This window comes from Dromaius novaehollandiae, unplaced genomic scaffold (genome assembly GCF_036370855.1).
Source record: "Dromaius novaehollandiae isolate bDroNov1 unplaced genomic scaffold, bDroNov1.hap1 HAP1_SCAFFOLD_215, whole genome shotgun sequence".
In the NCBI taxonomy this organism is placed as follows: Eukaryota; Metazoa; Chordata; class Aves; order Casuariiformes; family Dromaiidae; genus Dromaius; species Dromaius novaehollandiae.
The window spans coordinates 1-19,264 of record NW_026991332.1 but is presented as its reverse complement, the minus strand read 5'-3'; the positions used below and the strand labels follow the sequence as shown (position 1 = coordinate 19,264).

The 19,264-nt window shown below is 37.5% G+C and overlaps 1 long non-coding RNA gene across 1 annotated transcript; it reads left to right on the top strand.

The window, feature by feature from the left end:
* The first annotated feature begins 1,008 nt into the window (after window positions 1-1,008).
* LOC135325808 (uncharacterized) lies at window positions 1,009-9,714 on the top strand. The gene is made up of 3 exons (XR_010386576.1): window positions 1,009-1,159; window positions 8,058-8,110; window positions 9,420-9,714. It is a non-coding gene; the product is annotated as an uncharacterized LOC135325808 (long non-coding RNA).
* The last annotated feature ends 9,550 nt before the right edge of the window (window positions 9,715-19,264 follow it).

Sequence of the window (19,264 nt, the reverse complement as noted above, 5' to 3'; positions counted from 1 at the left end):
TCTGGTCTGTAAGTTGTTTTATCAATAAACACTCATTCACAGATAGCAGATAGGTGCAGATAGTGGAGACAACATAGAAAGGATCACCCATCAATCCAGGATTTTAAAAACCTCTTCACGAAAACAAATTAGCAGTTTAGAATGTGATCACGTTTGAGATATCCAAAAATCAAAGCAACACTTATTCACAGAACATAAAGGAGGTCAGAATACTGCCTCCTGAGTTGATTCATCTCATAATATTTGATGGTATGCAGTTGCAAAGGCCATGAGTATCTAAATCCAGACTGCAACAAACCCTAAAGTAGACCCTCGCCACAGGCCTCAACAGACGTGTCTTCTCCCATCAGATGCCTTTGGTGGAACGCAGCAGCCACTCTCAAGAGCAACAAGTATTTCCCTAGTAACAGACCAATGTATTGATGACATATTTCTTTATCCACACCTGTCCCCAGATTCGGGAACATTGAACGTTCGTTATCAAGATGGACTACTCTGAACTCTGTATATTAATTTTCAATCGGTTTGCTGGCTGTTTGCCCTAAACTCCTCTCTCCCTTGCAGGCTGCTAGCATCACTCTTCCTGCATTTCACCTTGTTTCCCTTCTCAGGGCATTAAAACAAGTAAAGGTACAAGACAAAATGACAAATTATCCATTTCTTCTACTAACTCATATTCTAGGCTCTCTTAACAGTCTAAATGAATACAGAGTACAGGCTACCCTGCTACTCAAGATAATAGGTTCTTTTCCTTTAAAGGTTGCTACTTGAAGAAAAATCTGTTCATTGTCCATTCACTGGTTTTAACATTGGTATAAAATCATGCTGTGTTTCAAAACACAGCCTAATACTGACATACACTATTCCTCAAACACGCACACAAAATCCAGAGTACTATGTTAGCATATTTTGCAATAAACATTCAGACTATTCAGTTTTTACATTTTCTGATGAAACTTCTGCTAGAAGATGTACGATGTTTTGTTTTTTCCAGGAAGAGTTCAGCTCAAGGTAGCCACATCTGCTGCTTGCCCCCGCATCAGCCCAGTATGGTGCAGATTCAAAAGGGCCACAATTCCCGGGACACTTGCTAAGGGCTCGCTGGAGACGTACCAAGAATAAATAGCGAGCAGACAGTAAGCTCTCATCCCAGGAACAGGTAAGTTATGTATAACGGCCTAACTAAACCCTTAGCAGCCACTTTTATTGCTTGTGAGACTGCAGAAAAGAGAAACTATGTGATGAAGGATTAGAGCTCACCTCTTTCTTTTATCTCTGAGCAAGAAAAGTCACGGCCATCAACGGCAGTCCTCTGAGCACATGATGGATGCCTCAACTTAAACCAGCTATTGCCCTGAGGAAACAATTAGGTCTTTCCATTGACTGCACTAAGATTTAGAAAAAATTCTTCAAAACCATAGAGCTTCGAATAGAGTTGAGCCCAGAAGTCTAATATTTAGATGCGAGTTCCTCCCTGCCCCGCAAAGCATGGCAAAACACTAGTCTAAACTCGCTTCAGCTCAGCTGGTTTCAGTGGGAAGGGAGGTTGCTACTTTGCTCTGTTTTCTGAAAGTAGTATTCCTCCCTCTGCTAATTATTTATGCCTTGGTTTTATATTTGCAACAATAGCTCAAGCACTGTGTTGGGCAAGAACTCTCCCTCCACCATCCTCTACAAAGACTGCAGGGTATGACAGAAAAAGGAACAAAAGTAATTCAGCTCTGCCCTTTTCTATAGCACACCCAGCAGGCAGGCTAGGTGTCTGCAGTAAACATGGAATGGCATTCTGTACCAGTAGCTTTCCTAGACATAGTCAGTAAACCCAGATTCATAACTTAAAATTAATGACTAGTATCCTAGACAGGGTCAGTAATCCACAAATAAGCCGCAAGCAGATTTTTTTAATTTAACCTGTAAAGCAAACCACAGTATATATGAAATGGGAGAGGGGGAATCTATATAAAGCTGTACAATGCAGAAATCATGGGGCAAACAGCTACTAGGCCCATGTAACAGATGTTGGTTACTTCTCAACATACTCAGGATAGCAAGTGACTTATTTGGCAGAGGAGAGACAGTTGCTGGAGGAGTTTAAGAGAATCATCTCAGGACAGACATGAAGTATTTAAAAAGAAAAAAAAAATCCAAAACAAAAACACAAGTGGCCTTTGGAAAACAGATTATTTCCAGTCCTGCTAAGACTCATTTCTCAAGCAGACGTCCAAACGGCAAGTAGCCAAGAAGCTGACCCACGTTACACTATTGTACTGTTCAGTACCGTATTATTCAGCCAATTCTACAGCTCAGGCACCAGTTTGTCCACCTGGCAGAGATCAGATAAGGGATTCCCACATACCTGAATGGGGCGAAAATAAAGATATGTTAATGTTGGCATTGATGCCAACAGCAAAGCCACTTAAAATAAATGAGTACCAGGGCTGTAGCTAAGTATCAGGCACCCATCTGTGTGGTGTCTGTGCTAAGGTCTAAACCAGTTTCCCCAGATTTTATTTGCAACAGTTCCTTTTCTGATATTTTCTGATATTCTGATATAGGCAAAAAACCCTAATCTCAACTTCAAGTAGGCATCTGCCATCTTCTACACAATCCAGTCAGTAGAGAGAATTATAATATAACCCCTTAAGGTAGCATTAATTGATTAGTTTTATCCAATATTATCTAGTTCTCATTTTCAATTAATCCTGTTAGGGTGGGCATATATACAGAGGGAGAGAATCAGAATCTGCATCTGCTACCAGAGGGAAGCGTTAGCATGCACAAGCACAGTCATGAGATTTATAAAGAGAGTCCGTCTGTGCTGAAGATTAGTAGAGTCGAGACATGGTGGAACACAGGACTAGGAATAATACCTTGCTACAGGGATGGAGGGGATCAGAAACATAATGAAACAAGAACAACAACTATATTTTTACTAGTATACAAATGCCAGAAGATCCAGCTAGAGCAAACCCCCAGGATTCCAACTCATGACATACCCAAATTCTGCTAATTTGAGAGGGAATTTTTTTCTTGGCCTGTCACTACAGAGATGAAGCTGACCAAGAAAGTTAGGACAATGCAGTTGTTCAATGCACTGCTGAGCTAAACTGTAGGCATTTATTTTAACTTTTATTACTGTTTTCCTTATTTGATCAGTGCTAGATTTGATGTTTATTGTATCTCATAAAAAGGCATTACAGTCTCCTGGTCACTCAATTTGATTATGCAAACCAGCACACATGTAATGACTCTAGGGACACAGTCAGGCATCTGTAGAATTGAGTCCAAGATAGAAGAGTTATATGTGCACAAAATACTAATTTCAGAAAGAGTATTTTTTACTTCCTCTACAGATAATACTGGCACTACTTACCACCAGTATAAGGTAAATTTGCATTCCCAAATAAAAGTGTGATTGTAAATTGCACTTACGCACCCATACCATTTTAACGTACGTAGCCTCGATACGTGTGAAAGATGCAGAATCAGTGGCTTTAGTACGAATAGCAGCCAAAGCACCACCTTTCCAGAGCCCTGGATGTCTAACCATACTGTTATTTTCACTTATGCCAGTTAGACTTAGACAATTTAGACATGACATCATGTGCTACCATTACTTATTCCATTTTGCTGTGTTGCTAACAGGCATTTGGGGCAAACTTTTTACTACAGTGCATCGTTACCTTAACAGTCAACAGAGATGCAGTAGGACATTATCATAGTCCCTAAAGAGTGCACTGCAAGTATTGCTCAAAGTATGATTCTATTCCTAAAACAGATTTAGGCTGTGTACCTCTCAAGGCAAATAGTTCTAATAATACTGTCTAGCAACTTCTGGAAACATTAAAACTGCACCATCTCTGTGTTAGCCGAGACAGTAAGCCCAACGCCTCTAGGACATGTCTTATTTTTTACTTTATCTATATCAACATATTCAGGACATCAGCTTGCAAACAAAGCTTTAAAACCAGTAGAAATATTTTCCTTTAAAATTTGATTAATGCAATATGTTCGCACACATGCTCATACAAAAACGATTATTCTCCAAACACTTCACTGGCAGCTAAATTAATTTACTTGCACAGACCTGGTGCCACACATTGTTTTGCGACTTATTTGAGAAACTTTTAATGGGCTTCCTTTCCAACCTTTGTGAGGCTTAGGCTAGCAGGACCTACACTGTATTCCATGTAATATAGATACGGAGTTAAAAGAGATCTTGCACTTGTGTATTTCTTCTTACACCTTTCTAGGCTCCTACCCGGGAACCTAACAATCTGATTCCCTTAACATTTTCTTCTCTATTTACCTGGAAGTCTTCAAAGATTACCCTATTTTCCATGTGATTGTTAATGCTAATCAAGAATGTTTTGTCTCTTGAGAATGAGAGAACTCTCTCCCACCTACCTGCCCAAAAGCATGATCTCCCTCCCCCACTTCTAAATGAGTAGCTGGGTCAGGTGTCCAACTTCTCATGCTCTTACTTTCTGCCAGGCACTATATATTACAACCCTTTACAGATGTAACTAGGTATACAAATTTTTGTATGAACCATGTATACAGTAAAATATATGTCTTAAAATATCACAAAACTGAAATAAAAAGTTGAGGCATAAAATGACGACCATTCCTGACTGAGTCAAAAGCTTTTCAGGAAGGTATTACAAATCAGAGCAGAGGAACAGAGAGCATAGACAAATTTATTGCACTTTTTTTTGGAACTTCCTACTAAGTGTTAAGAGTTATTCAGTGCTTTCAGGAAAATGTCATTGTGGATATTTACAACGACAGTTATAGAGCAGAATGCACGTCTACCAAGAAATAATTTGGGCCAAAGCTGCAGTGCTATAAAACATCACCCATATTATCTTGTGCCAGAAGACACACAGAAAAGAGACTAGCCTAGCAAGCAGCTGTTAAGCCAAAAATATCCTAGAGCTGTATTTATTCCAAAAATATTTGCTCTTGGACGTAGTCCTTTGGCTCCTCTGTCTCTAGAGAAGGGCAGAATTTTATACGAGTAGTCTGTATTTTTCCTGTTTAATCACCACTGCCCAAATATAAGTGAGATCTATAATAATATTAGAGAAAATACAAGTTAATGATTTATTAAAATATTTCAACATGTATTATTTTAACCTTAACAGGTTACTCCTAAAAATCCAATAGAAATCAGAAAGCTACCTAATTTGAAACAGGAAAAGTATTCTATTATCAAGAAATTCTATTTGCATTTTTGATTTAATGCCATTTCTATTCAGCAGTAACTAGTTTTAATAAAAACAACTGCAAACTGCAAATAAACATTTCTAGTATGAAAAAGAATATGTGTAGTTACCAGATTAGGAAGGACAAAAAGACTAAATCTTGAAGGAACTCTAGGCTTATACTACTGAAACCACTGAAATCTGAGAAAATGAGCAAGCATGTGCGCTTATATGTATATATACGTACACACACACACACACACACACACACACACCCATATGTGCATGCATAACAACTCTTAAAAATAATTCTTAGAAATATTTTATCCAGCTCAGATTCAGGACAACTTTTCTTAGCATTAATTCTCGACAGGTTTGAGTATTACTAGGGACACCAACAGGCTAATTTTTCTTCCAGAAGACAGGAAATTTGTAGCAGTTTTGAAAACCTGGATGAAGAAACCCTGCTGTGCCTAATTTGGGGGGGAGAGCAGGTGACAGACGCCAACAACACTGGGCAAATTCCAGGCCTGAGGAATCTCCCATATTCATGTGTACCCACTTCTAGTTTTTTAGTCTCCCACTATGTCATTTTAACCATGGGCCACATGCTATCCTGTGAAGCCGCTTTCAAAGCTATCACGTTCACTGTCAGTTTAAAGATCAGGGTGGAATGGACAATGAACTTTGTTCTACGCTACCACTCTCCACATTATTAACTCTCCACATGGAAGTTTTTGTGATTGTGCTTGTAAATCAAAGACTAGTATTTTGGATCCATTCTAGTGACCTGTACCAGGAATTTACAGCCTGGTAAAACAGACTGAATTTTCCTAAAGCCAAATATATTTACTCAGTGCTCACTTTGATCATAGGAGGGCTCTTATGTGACTTCACTCAGGAAAAAAGCTTGTTGTTGGAGGTAAATAACTTGAAGCAAAAATCTAACTCAAACTATAATTTGTAGGACTAATAGCTGCCACCAGGCTGAAATAGAGACTGTATCTATAGCATATTCAAAGGCTTAAATGATGCTGACCGGCATACATCTACTAACAATCTAGCTTGCTTCAGTACCGATAACATTGAAACTGGCAGCAGAGATTTCAGCACCAACTATACAACTTGAACCCTGAATATGCCCTTGTATTAGCAGCCTACACAAATTGCATTGCTGCAACTTCACTGGTCTTGTTTGCCAAAGTTTCCTAGATTAAGCCCACCCCAGCTACGATATGATGCTACAACTACATTCCTGAATGCACTTGCTGCCACCCTACAAAAGGGTTTAGACTTTAGAATTAACCTAATCATGTGAAAGATATAAACTATTTTTTTGCATTAACTTTTTTCCCCACAATCAATTTACCCTGTAAAACACAAGGACAAAAGGTACGGCAGCGTAGCAACTGACGTCCAGAAGAAAACACACTTGACAGCTCCATCTCACAACGTAGCCATTCTGAAGTCTAAACTTTTTATACTTAAATTTTATTTATAGTTTTATATGCATCTGCTTGAAAAGAAACTAGTTCTTCAGTTTCAGGCATTCAATAGTGTTGTCTCAGACATCATTAAAATAATACTTACAAATAAAAAAAAATGCATTTCAGAAAGTAGTTTGCTTGCTCCAGCAATGTAGAAGAAACACCTTTTAGATAGCTTTACAAAAGGGTCTGGGGTGAAGAAAGGCGGCTACTTGCAAGTGTTAGTAATCTGACTGCCATATTCAAAACAGCAAGTTCTTCACAGTAAAAGAAGCAACTCAGTGATAATCTAGTACTTCAGAAAGATCTTAGCAAAAGAGCTAACTTACCTGCTTTGAGTGAAACACTCTCATCCCATCATTTTCTCAGTGTCTTAGATATCTCTTCAATACACAAATCCAGCAGGTATTTATAGATCACTCCGATTCATTATGCAAATAGTATGTAGCCTGCTGAATTTAATTGAGAGGGAGGAAATACCTGCAGAAACAAAGATATGGGAATAAAGAAGTTTTCCATGAGCAGTGAATTTACATGCAGCAAGAAATTTTAACCATCAAAACTTGCTTAGTATTTTAGAAGTATAGCTCCTAAACCAAATCTGTGTAATTTAGCCACCTCTAAAGACAGCTCAAGCAGCTTTCTAGAGAAAGTATTGTAGGAAGAAATACACGAGGAGAAGGAAAGGTATAGTATACTCACCAGGCGCGTGTTAACGACAGGAAACAGCAATGCTAAGAGGGCCCCATTTAACATATGCATCTGCAACCTTAGAAGAGAGATGAGATATTATTTTCACAGATTAGAAATGAAATGCAAAGTTTTTATGTAGTATGTTATATGTACATGTTATGTATAGTTATGTAGTATTTTATGTAGTGTATCTTTCATAAAAGGTAGCAGGAAATTTGAGAAAATTCTGCTGGCTTTAATTTGAATAAAGCCACTGTTCACTGCAATAACCAGGATAAGAACTCTCTTTAAATAAACATTTTAATAATTTCCTGAAGTAGGACTGCTTTCTATAATGAGCTTTGGATTCCTAGAAGGTTTTGACTGCCTGTTCATATTAATCCTGTTCATATTAATCCTGTTCATGGTCCAGGCTGCTAAATGGTTGAAATTTTGCTGTTCATTTTGCTTTCAGAGCTTAAAATAGACATTTGAGAAAGTTTTTACTTTCATCCAACTCCATAAATGTACATGACATCAAACTAAAGCTTTGGGAATTTGGAAGAAGTCTGATTTTTGAGTCACTTAAATAAAAGAATTATATTTGTAAAGATGCAACAGAGAATCCCAAGCAAAGAACAGGGAAAGAAAGTAGTATTTAAATTACAGTGCTGTATTTTATTTTATACAGCTTTCAGTCATCTCTCCCTGAACCACTGTTGCATCAGGACCTACAGAAGTAAGGTCAGTACTGTTTAAGTCTACTTTATATAAGAGACAAAGTAAAGCATAAATTTCATTCTACAACCACTGCCTGTCATAAACTCTATTAAAAATTACAAAGTTTATAAGTAACTTGGGGCGGGGGAGGAAGGTATTACAATTCCAAAACAGTTCTTCAAATGTCATTTATATGTCAGGACGTCAGAAAACAGAAAGGCTCATTCTGAAAAAGAACAAATACTGCAGCCTCTGCCCTGCAACCAGTCCTTTGCAAATGCATAGTAAATCCAGGATTTCCTAGACACCAGACTTACTTTGCACGCTCTCTGAGATGAAGAGGCACTAGTACTGTATCTCTGCATTCAGCCTACTCCCTGCCCAAATAAGGAGCAGCAGGAAAAAGTTGTAGTGAGACAGTAGCACCTCCAAAACAATTCATGAGGCATGCCCCCAGCATCATATTTTCCAGTCACTGCCTAGACTAAGAGAAGAAAGAGCCGAGTGAACTGTCACGGTGGCAACTACAGCCATTCCTGATTATCATTCTGTCTGGGAAGTCCCATGACCCTCCTCACAATATACTAGCTGTACCCCTATCATGCAACGCACATGAGAGAGGGCCTTTGAGAGCAAGAACTCTATAGGTAAGAACCTATAAAAAGTATGGGCTGTTTACTGGACTCTACTGCACTAGTCCATTAGACCACTTCCTAAAGTTAGTAACAATAAAAGATTGCACACATTTGAGAAATACCCAAATCAGTAGGAATCTGCTTTAACTATTTAACTTATCTCCACATTTTAAAAAATAGACCCATACTGTACATATGGCCTTCCATGAAGATCAGCTACTAATTTTTAGTGAAGATAATCAGAAAGTACGAGGCACATGACATACATTTAACAAGCCCATAGGTTATTCTGTAGAAGGACACCTGTGCTCTCATCAACTACTGCGCGAATAGGTGTTGCCTGTGAGACCAAAACCACCACCAGTACAAAAGAAACAAGGGTCAGTGGACTCAGCACCCACAGCTGAAGCCATGACCCTTTTCAAGGTCTCATCATTCAGTCCAGCCAGTATGTCTTTCTAACTAAGGGCTGGATGCGTATCTTACTATTTTATGACTTAAGCCACAATCAACTTCTAAGCACACCATGCAAGTAGACAGAAATGCAGCAAGGATGGGGCATTACCTGAAAAGAATCATTGCAACCCGACATGGAGGACAGTCAAGAAGAAAAATCTGAAACATTAGGCAAAAAAAAAAGAAAGAAATTAATGATACGATCTTATTTAAACTCTATTTTGTGTATCTTTCTTCCTCAGTTCTGTATGTGACAGATCACTTCTACTAGAAGAACTGTTTTACAGCAGAGCTGGAAAAGACTAAAAATCATGAACAAATTAAAAGATCTCACATTACCTACATATACAAGGATTTAAGCAGTATGAGCAGCATCTAGGATTCAGCTTCTGCCAGTTCCTAAGAAGCAAATCAAGTTCTAGTCCATTTGAAATTCTCTCATTATTAAATATATATATACTTATATATAGATCTCTCTCTCTCTCTCCCTCTCTCAGGGCTTTTGTAAAGCAGATTACTGTATTACCAATCATTTCACTATTGTAGCCTCTATAGCCTTACTTTGGGAAGTGCTAAGAGGCTTTTATAGACAACCATCTTACATTAGATCTTCAAGACTGGGTCCGGCACTGCTGAAGCAAAGGAGAGTATTGTCATCATAAATGCTTAGTATTCAGCACAGCAGGGACCTTACCATGACCAGAGGATATCTCAGTATCCGTTCTATAGATAACCTTAGCAGTCATCTTTAAATACATTTGTTGCCTTATTTCCATAGAGTATTTTTGAAGTACTGTTTAAATTTCACCAGTAATTAGCTATCTATTTCCTAAAACAAAAAGTAGCCTAATGCAATTTGAGCAGTATATATTTGTTTCTCTTCGCAGGCCAAACTCCTACCATAAATACGACCTGGTTTAAATCCTTATGTAATAAAATATTGTTGATTAGCAACAATCTCCCATCTAACTTTCACAGCAACTTAAAACACTTCATATCAGCAAGTTTTACTCTGGATAAAAAGAAAAAACTGTGCAAGTGTTCAGTGTTAACCCCCTACCCCCCCTTTTTTTTTAAAAAAATATTGTCCACTATGGGGGGTTGGGGGGGGCAGAAGAATTCCTTCCTAGTTTGGTCTGCTCTCTGAGAGAAAGTATTTCAGTAAAAAATGGATCATGCTTTTTTCTGTTGTTTCTAAAATAAGTGCACAATAGATTATTTCACTGCCAAGCTACTAGTCAACTCATTAAATCACTCCAAGTGAGAATATTTGAAGAACATGTCCACTTTGGGGACAAGTTGGATAAACTGAACAAACCTATTTCTTTGAAGTGCTACAGGGCCTACCTGGCCAGGTAACTGATGGATGTTCAAATTAATTACTAGCAGGCAATGTACTTGCTATAGCAACAATCGAAAGGTTGAAGGCTGCACCATTCTATTCAGCCCTTGTGCCTGAAAGGGCCTGTTATTACCATATGAATAGATGCGCACATTTCAAATATTTTATTTCCAGTGCAGGTTCCTAATATACAGCCATTTATTTCTCTAATCAAATTACTTGTATGTTTTAATTCAAGTCCGTCAGTCTCAATAACAGTTTAGAATGTACACATACACTCACAGGAAAAAAAATCTTTTTCCTTAGTCATACAGAACTCTAATAGAGGCACAGCAAGAAAAAGGCATCAATTAATTTAAAGAACCTCAAGACATTTGCTTAGTGAATGCTCCTAAAAGCCAATCAGAGTTTCTTTCAAGTCTTGTATTTAAAAAGCAAGCCATTTCTACTCATCAAGGAAGGTTAAAGAGTAAGTGAACACAATGGATGCATGATGACAATCTGCTAGTGGATGCTTTCTTTGCTAAGGAAAAAACAAAAAACCCACAAAATCTTATGTGAGGTCTATGTATCACCTTACACACTAAGGCCCATATGGCTTCTGGGAAAAGTGTCCAACACTTACTAATTACATTTCATCATTCCGTCATTTGATATTTTTGCAACAGACTCTGTCTACTAACTAAATTAAAGTTTCATCAACTGTGGACTATATCCCTTCTGTCGTGGACCATAAAATTTTCCCTTCTGTGGTCTCTTATAATACCTGTTTTTTCCCATGCTATTTGTATATATTCAAAGTATATATTCAAAAAGTCCAACTTTTTAAACATTCCATGATATATGTTAACAGAAGGAGAGACGGCATTTAGAGTCCCACTAGTTCATTTGAACCTTTAAATTCAGGTATCTTATGATTTCCTTACATTCATTTGAAGTACTGTTCATACTTAAATGAAGAAAATTCTATTCCTCCAGTACAGATTTCATTTTTTTCTTTTTATTTCCTACATCTTAAAAAAAAACAAAAACAAACTGAAATGTTTTTCTCTGTGTACACAGAGAAATGTGTCTTAATCACACCAGTCATTCACTTTTCTGACACACTGCAGAGCGTTCCAACTACTGAACGGCAGAGGAAAAACTAGGGTACAACTCTATGTAGCAGCTGAATCTTAATGTACCTGCTGAATCTCACCATTGAGGTGAAACAGTAGCAAGTATTAAAAAAGTATGGTCATAATAGTTACAAAGATTGAGATGAACTCATCAACCTAATCCAAAATACTTTACTGCCTCAGAGACAGGCAAAGAAGAGAACAGGATTCACAGCTGCTCATTTTCAGGTCAGCTCTACAGCAACAAACACAGTTTCCGGATTTGTGATGGCAAAAGAAATATTAAATATTTTTGAGCATGCAAGTCCCTCTGTTATGAGGGATCTTTCAGAAAAATGTGTTTGTCTTTCATTTTTGGGAAGGATAGCAGGGAATTTAACTGGCATGTTTATGTTAAAACTTTAAGATAGTGAAACAGATCTTCAAATGTTTCAGCTTTAGCAATTTAATATCAAGCACTTTCTCTCTAAATACCTACTTTCCATGATAAATAAACCTCACAACCTCTTAAAAGGAATGTTTTACAGACCCTTTGTAGCAGATTTACAGAGGATTATTTCACAGAGTAGATTTAAATGTTAGAGAGCACCATCATTCAGCTCACATAGTAATTAGCAGCCTGAAAATACCTAGTTCACAGCAGACACGCTCATAAGCTCTAACGTACTGAGTGTTCACATACTCATTCCATAATAATATTACATTTCACTGTCATACTGGAAACGCAATCCTTAGCCTTGAGGTAGGAAACAGCTAAGTCTTATAAACTGAACAATATCATATAAAGTTAGTGACATGGCTGTGAAGAGTACCCAGCTTCTGTGTTCCTGGTAAAACTCTGAAGGTTTTACTTGCTCAGACTAGCAGAGATAATAGCCCCCATCCTAGCTGGCACGTTGCAGACACGAGACAACATATATTTTAAAGTACACTGAAGGAGGCTCTTCCACACACGTTTTTATCTGATCATCATTGCGTACATTCAAGGCAGAATAGCTAAACTTTCAATTTAGAAAAAAGCTAAGAAACAACCGCAATATCCCTCCTCATTTTACCCATTATATTTTCACGTGTTACAAAGGAAAAGAAGGACAAAAGAATTAACTGGAAGCCCAAAATGTACAAAGTAACATTTGAGAGAGGAAAAATAAGCTATAAAATATTCATTGTCTGACCTGCTGAATTCTGGGCACAGTTTTGGTCATTCCCTTCCCTCTCACTTTTACACACACACCACCCACCCAAAAGACAGCAGATTTGGGAAAGGGTTACAGAAGTCAACAAGAATGATCAAAATGTATTGAATAGCTTCCATACATGGATCAATTTAACACATCAAGCATCTTCGACCTGAAAAAGATTTTGGGCTGAGGGGAGCGAGAGAAAGAGAGGATACAAAATCATGGGTGGTCTTAGGACTTCTTATCTGTGCGTTTCCTTACGTGGGCACAGCACTGTGAGTCAGGATGCTTGAGAGACAGAAAGCAGCATTTCAATCTTTCACCAGCACAGGACCAGGAGATTCTGAGATTCTTTTCAAGTAATAAACTACAAAGAAATTCAAAACACTGGTAAATCTGCAAACAGAACTTCACTTCAAGCCTGAGGACCCAGAAGAAAACAGAAGTCAGAAAGTCAGTCAAATTCCTAGTTGCTCTGCAAGACCATAAGTACCGTCCATCCCCATGGGAAATATTTCTGGCACAAAGAACTGCATGAGCAGCACTCCCTCTGCACAAGCCCAAATACAAAGGTCACACCAGAACACATGATGGGTCACCAGGGCTGTTAGAAGTTGGAGACTGTAAGGGAGAGGATTGCACTGCTTAGCTATTCGTCTACTGAGAGGAGACCTGAAAGAGACTAAACTCATGGTTGCATTGAACCAACCCAGGACTGGGTTGAGAATCAGCCTGTTCCATAATGCATTTCTTGAACCATGCACTGAGAAAGAAGAGAAAGCTCCAAGTGATATCTGCAGCTCTGGGACAGACTGCAAAGAAGGAAAAGGATATTTCCCCCCCTGCATTAATATGCTTAAAAATTGTATACAGTGAACATGTATGTGATCCAATCATTCAGTATTTGATGGAGTTTCCAAGAAATATCATGTCTGAGTTCCTTAAACAGCAGCGATCATTATTTTCTTAAATCTAATTTATTAGTCATCTGCATTACTGTGGTAGGTAGTAGAGCCTGTATGTAAAAGGACTATTCTGAAGACCTTATCAAGGTAATATTGCATGAATTTATCGAGGAGAACTTCTGTAGTGACAGACAGGATCATGTGAGAGACTACAGAGCTGCACAGGGATCAAAAGATAGAAACATTATGACCTAGAGCAAAATGTTTCTTCCTTTGGACTTAGACGCACTGTTCTCTCTAAGAAGTGAGCAGAGCAAAGTCTATTAGGATTCACACCACTGTTAAGTGAGGTCAATGGAACATTTCTCTCCCTTGTGTATCAGTCCTCTCCTCCCATGCAAAAAACACAGAGAGAGAAAAGGCAGTCTTCACTATTCCTATGGTAATGTATGCCAACTCTTCATTTGTCAGCTAGTCCAAAAGGAATATTCTGCAAAGTATGCCTTCCCTACCTTTAATTTCCTGGCAGGATCGAGAAGATAGCAATACGTAGATATCACAAAGTATTACATTTGCCCTCCACAAATTCCTGTTAAGCTCCTTCCCTTTTAATCACCGGAAGCAAGCATAACCACTCAGAGGGAATAAGGAACTGGGGAAAACAGGTAATTCTTTTTTTTTTTTATAAATGCATTTTTAGAAGTCAGAATTTACAAAAAAATTACTCCTTGACATTGCAGTAATGTCTCTAGGTAAAAGTCAAAAATAACATGCATGGAAAAAAGGCTAGATATCCACTGAAATAAAGTGGTATTTTGCAGCAAGTTTGGGGGCTTTTATTGATTATATCAGTTTTCCTAATGGCAAAAATATTAAAATGCACCCACATCTCCAAAGTGTGAACAAATTTAATGTTGCAACAAACACCTAAAATTCACAAAAGACTGCAACTTTATGAAACCACAATGAACTATGTTAACATTAACCTGACAGCTCACTTAAGACAAATTAATTTTCTAATCTGCATGCACTATGGTAACCCCTAATAATATTTTCACTTCTTGCACTTTAAAGCATTACTTACGCTGCAATTACCAGATCAGTTTTGAGATATTCGAGGTTTCCATTATTTGATTTTTCCAGTTCATATGGAAATAATTTTATTTAAACAGTCTTTCACAATTTGCAAATCTAGACTTCAGCAATGTGCATGTGCACCAGTATGAGTTGGAAAGAGGTAAAGAACACAGTCAGACACATGGAGTTTTCCATTTTCCATTTAACTGTATTGCTAGATTGGACATGGTAAGAAAGGAAAGGGATTGGGTGAGGGGGAGGGTTGTTTGTTTTTTTAATCCAGCAGTGCCTCTTAAGTACATTTGCTATCAATCACTTTTGGTGGAGGGGGGAAAAAAAAAAGTCCCTGATGCAAGCAGATTTTCCTAAATGGCATTATTACAAATCCAACATGCTCAGATGTTGAGAGAAACTCAAACTGCAAGATGTAAATGTCCTGATATGTTACCAGGCTACTACCTATAGTAGCTAAAATTTACTGCGTTAGGAAGATTGCTAGCATTTTCCCCATCTTGCCATTATAAGGCATGACTAGCCTACAATTGAGATCCTAAAAACAGCTGATTAAATCTCTAAAATGAAAGGCTATGATACATGCTGGAGTCAAGTCTAGAAGAATTCTCAGATACTGATGAGAAGGTATATATTTGTTTTACAAGCTCCAAAAGGTTTATGAGAACACTGCCATTTCAAAAATCATTTCTCATGTCAGCCACAAATTTTCCCATTTGTCTGTTTGTCTAATGGTTCCTCGCTTCTTTGACATTTGATAAAGCCACATTCCACCACTAGTTTGACTAATCAGCATTTCAGAAAGCAAGACTACTAAAAATCCCAAGAGCTGTTCTCAAAAGGGAAGCACAATCTTTCATTTGAAAAGGATGCAACTAAAGAGTATAATAGCAATAATGTATCTGAACTGAAGTAAAATATCTTTTCAAATATCTAGGCCTGGATACCTTCCAATTTATTTAATGTTACTGTGCCACTCCATGTGCACTATGAGTAAGGAGAGCTGGGGGTTTTTCTATTACTTGGCTGCCTCTCCAGTTTTGGATTCCAAAATATTCCAACACTCTTCAAAATATTACACCTAAAGCTCCCTTTAGAAGTATTTTAATGACATTATTTTTGAGTTGGTGAATTGAGGGAGAGAGTATAGTCAAAACTTGTCATGAAACACTTGTCTTCTACTAATCTTTGTCCTACTGAGAGACAGATATGCAGAAAGATGATTTTGCTTGATCAGAAATAAACTAACGGCAAAAGAAGATGATCAAAAAGGCAGAAGGGGAAGGAAAGAACAAGTCACGCAACTAACTATTCCAGATTAAGCTTCAGACAAAGTAGCACCCATCACATAGATAGGAATGTTTACAGAAGTCCAAGGAAAGTTGTTTCTGGCAAAAGTTGCCTGAGCATGCTACAGGTAAAACTCTCATGTCTCATAAATGCAGCACAGAAGATTTCATTTACCTTTAATAACAGCAGCTTGCCTGTCTCTGTGAGCCATCTGTTTGATTTAGTGCCTGGTTGCAGCCGCAGCAGACTGGAAATGTATCTTTCTTTTCAAACACTCCAGTCATGCTCAATTAACCAGGTCATAAATTGATTGTTTTAATACACTATTTTGAAATGAAGAGGTTAGCTTTTAATTGCTACTTGCAACATTCAGAGCAATATGAAAAATCCATGACCAAATTCTGGAATGAATTAAAGAAAAAGAGAAAAAAGGGGGGAGGGGAGGAGGAGGGTAACCCTCTGCTCAATCTCTACCTAAATAAAAGCCTTTACTCTTTCTTAGGTGTATCAAAGTACCCTCTAGAGCAAAAGAGATTAAAAGGTATGTTTAAAAGGTTACAGTACATTGGCTTTCACTGTAAACGTGAAAAATATCCATTTCCCCCCTACAATGATAAAACATAAGGCAAGGAACATTCAAGCAGCTGGATAATTTAAAAGGTGAAGAAGATTTTGTTAAGTCTAGAATTCATTTTTAAAATAAGTTCAAAACAATCAACCTATTATTTCTTATCAGAAAGTAATATGCTTTAATAACTCCACCATAAACCTCGATACCAAATCAAGGCTGTAAATTAGATGTTGATCATTTTTATTAATTATCAATTCAGCACAAAGCAGCCATATCATTTAGAAGCCATCTGTGTGCCTACTAAAAAGCAACTCTTTAAAACTCATAAATACAGTTTGACAAATCAGGAGATAAGGTTAAGATCTTTTAGAATGCCAAATCTGAAAAGAGAACGGACACTAAGAGATTGTTACATTCTCCTTGCTATACAGCAACAATTAAAACGTACTTAACCTCTCAGCATAAGAAGCACAGTTGCCTTTCTGCAGCTGTCAGATGGATTCAGGGATTAATTAATTTGTCCTGTGGAACTGTTAATCTATTGTTAAGAGTACTCACAATTCAAAGCAACATTGCTGGCAAAGCATTACATAACACTACAGTAAAAAGTGGTTCCTGTGTTACACAAAACAGACTCTGGGAACATCTGAAGCTGCCTGCCCCTCCTTCCAACCTCCCAGTTTCAACCTGGGGATGAGAGAGGTGTAGCAAGCTGAACAATTTCCATCTTCTACTCTAAAGACTAAGTAATGTCTTGTAAATATATATATATTCATTGGGACATTCTAGGTTAGTCTCCCCTTACATAGGCTTAGCTTGTTTATCAGAAGAACCTGTACTCCGTTTCTTCCATTATATAGTCCTAGGTGAAAGATTTTCTAGACTTCTCGTATTTTAGGATTAATTATTAACATAGGACTCAGGTCTTCCTATGTGTATCACAGCAGCATTAGTAATGACATCTTAGGTATAGTTCAGAGGGAAAAAAAGTGCACTGAGGCTATTTTTCTTCCTTTTCCTCTAATCACCATCTGCACTAGGCCTTCACTAGTAGTGGGTTACTTCCTTCCCCACTCCTAGCTTAATGCTGTTAGCAAAAGGTGACAATAAGAAACTAATCTGGGGGAGAAGAAAAAAAATGCTGACTAGAAAAATAATATTCAAGTCTCCAACTTCCTAATAAAATACTACAGGTTTAACTTGCATTTACATCTGTCAATGATTCCGTGAAAGCTCACATGTTCCCAATAAGATTTTCATATGCATATTCATATCTATTCACTTTTGTTACATATGCAAAGCATGAAGTTTCATATCACAGCTTCCTACAGAAGCAAAACCATTTTAGCATATTCTTGCTCTACTCTGCCTCAAGTCACTAATACCTTTTTATTGTCACAGTTCACCAATCCCTCAGTTGTGCTGATGAAACAGTTTAAGGACCATATACATTCATTCCTTCAGTAGACAAAAAAAGCACATTCTGAAAAAAACCTTGTTTACATACCATTTCCTAAGATATGCAGCTCTTTCATATTTGACATGTTACAAGGATAAATTTACTAATATTCCCTCCAAAAAACTAAACTGCTTTTCAGGGAATCTGCCACAGCAACAAAGCATGAAGACATTACGGAAACAATGTTAAAAGATCAGGGAAGCTGAAAAAAAAAATGCTAAAATGAAGACAATTGTAGAATTAAAAGACCTTGATTCATCGAGGCGTTAAAACTCAAGTCTTCAGTAACTTGATCATATAATCTGCCTCTCTCCTCCTTTATTTCCCCCTGCCCCCAATAATGGACACTTCAGTTTCAACCTTTCTGTTCCTCTGTTCTAAAAGCAAAATAATGTCGCCTAATATCACAAAAAAGTAAATTATTGATATTTTGGGGGGGGGGGAAATCATACATTGTTACAAACATTAAAATTAACTTTCTTGTGGGCTATTCTGTAGATTAAAACCTGAATGGTATACTGAATGTTTCTAGCTTTTCTTTCCTGGCCAATACAGGGGGATGATTGCATCTTCAGCCTCAATAGATGTTTTGGCAAAGATATGCAGATAGTGGACAATGATTTGGGAAGATGAAGGTTATTTGGGAGTTTATTGGTAGTTTTATTGAAGACTCTGCATAATCTTATATTTTCCTTGTTTTATTGGGCTACCTCTTCTAGACTTTGTTTTACAAAAAGTTCTTTGACTTTATTCAATTTCATTTAGACTCTTTTTTTCCCTCCTAAAAATAGAATATTATGTTCATCGCCTGTACAGATACAAGCATTCTGCCTTTACTACCTTTTGATCCTGTTGGCCAATGGCAACCAAATTTGATAGACTGCAAGATCAACTTTCAGATAATTAACTTCCCATAGCTTTTGTCCAAACTGATGTCCAGGCAGGGCAGAGACACCTTGTAAGTGCCTCCCAAAGCCTAAAATAATAATAATAAAAAAGGTCAAAATGGCATTGCACATGAAAAAGGTTTCCATTAAAGAGTGCCATCAAACACAAAATATAGATATGAAAGAAACCAGTCTACACTGTTTTTTGGAGTTTACAGAGCTAATTTAAAAGATGAAATAAAAAC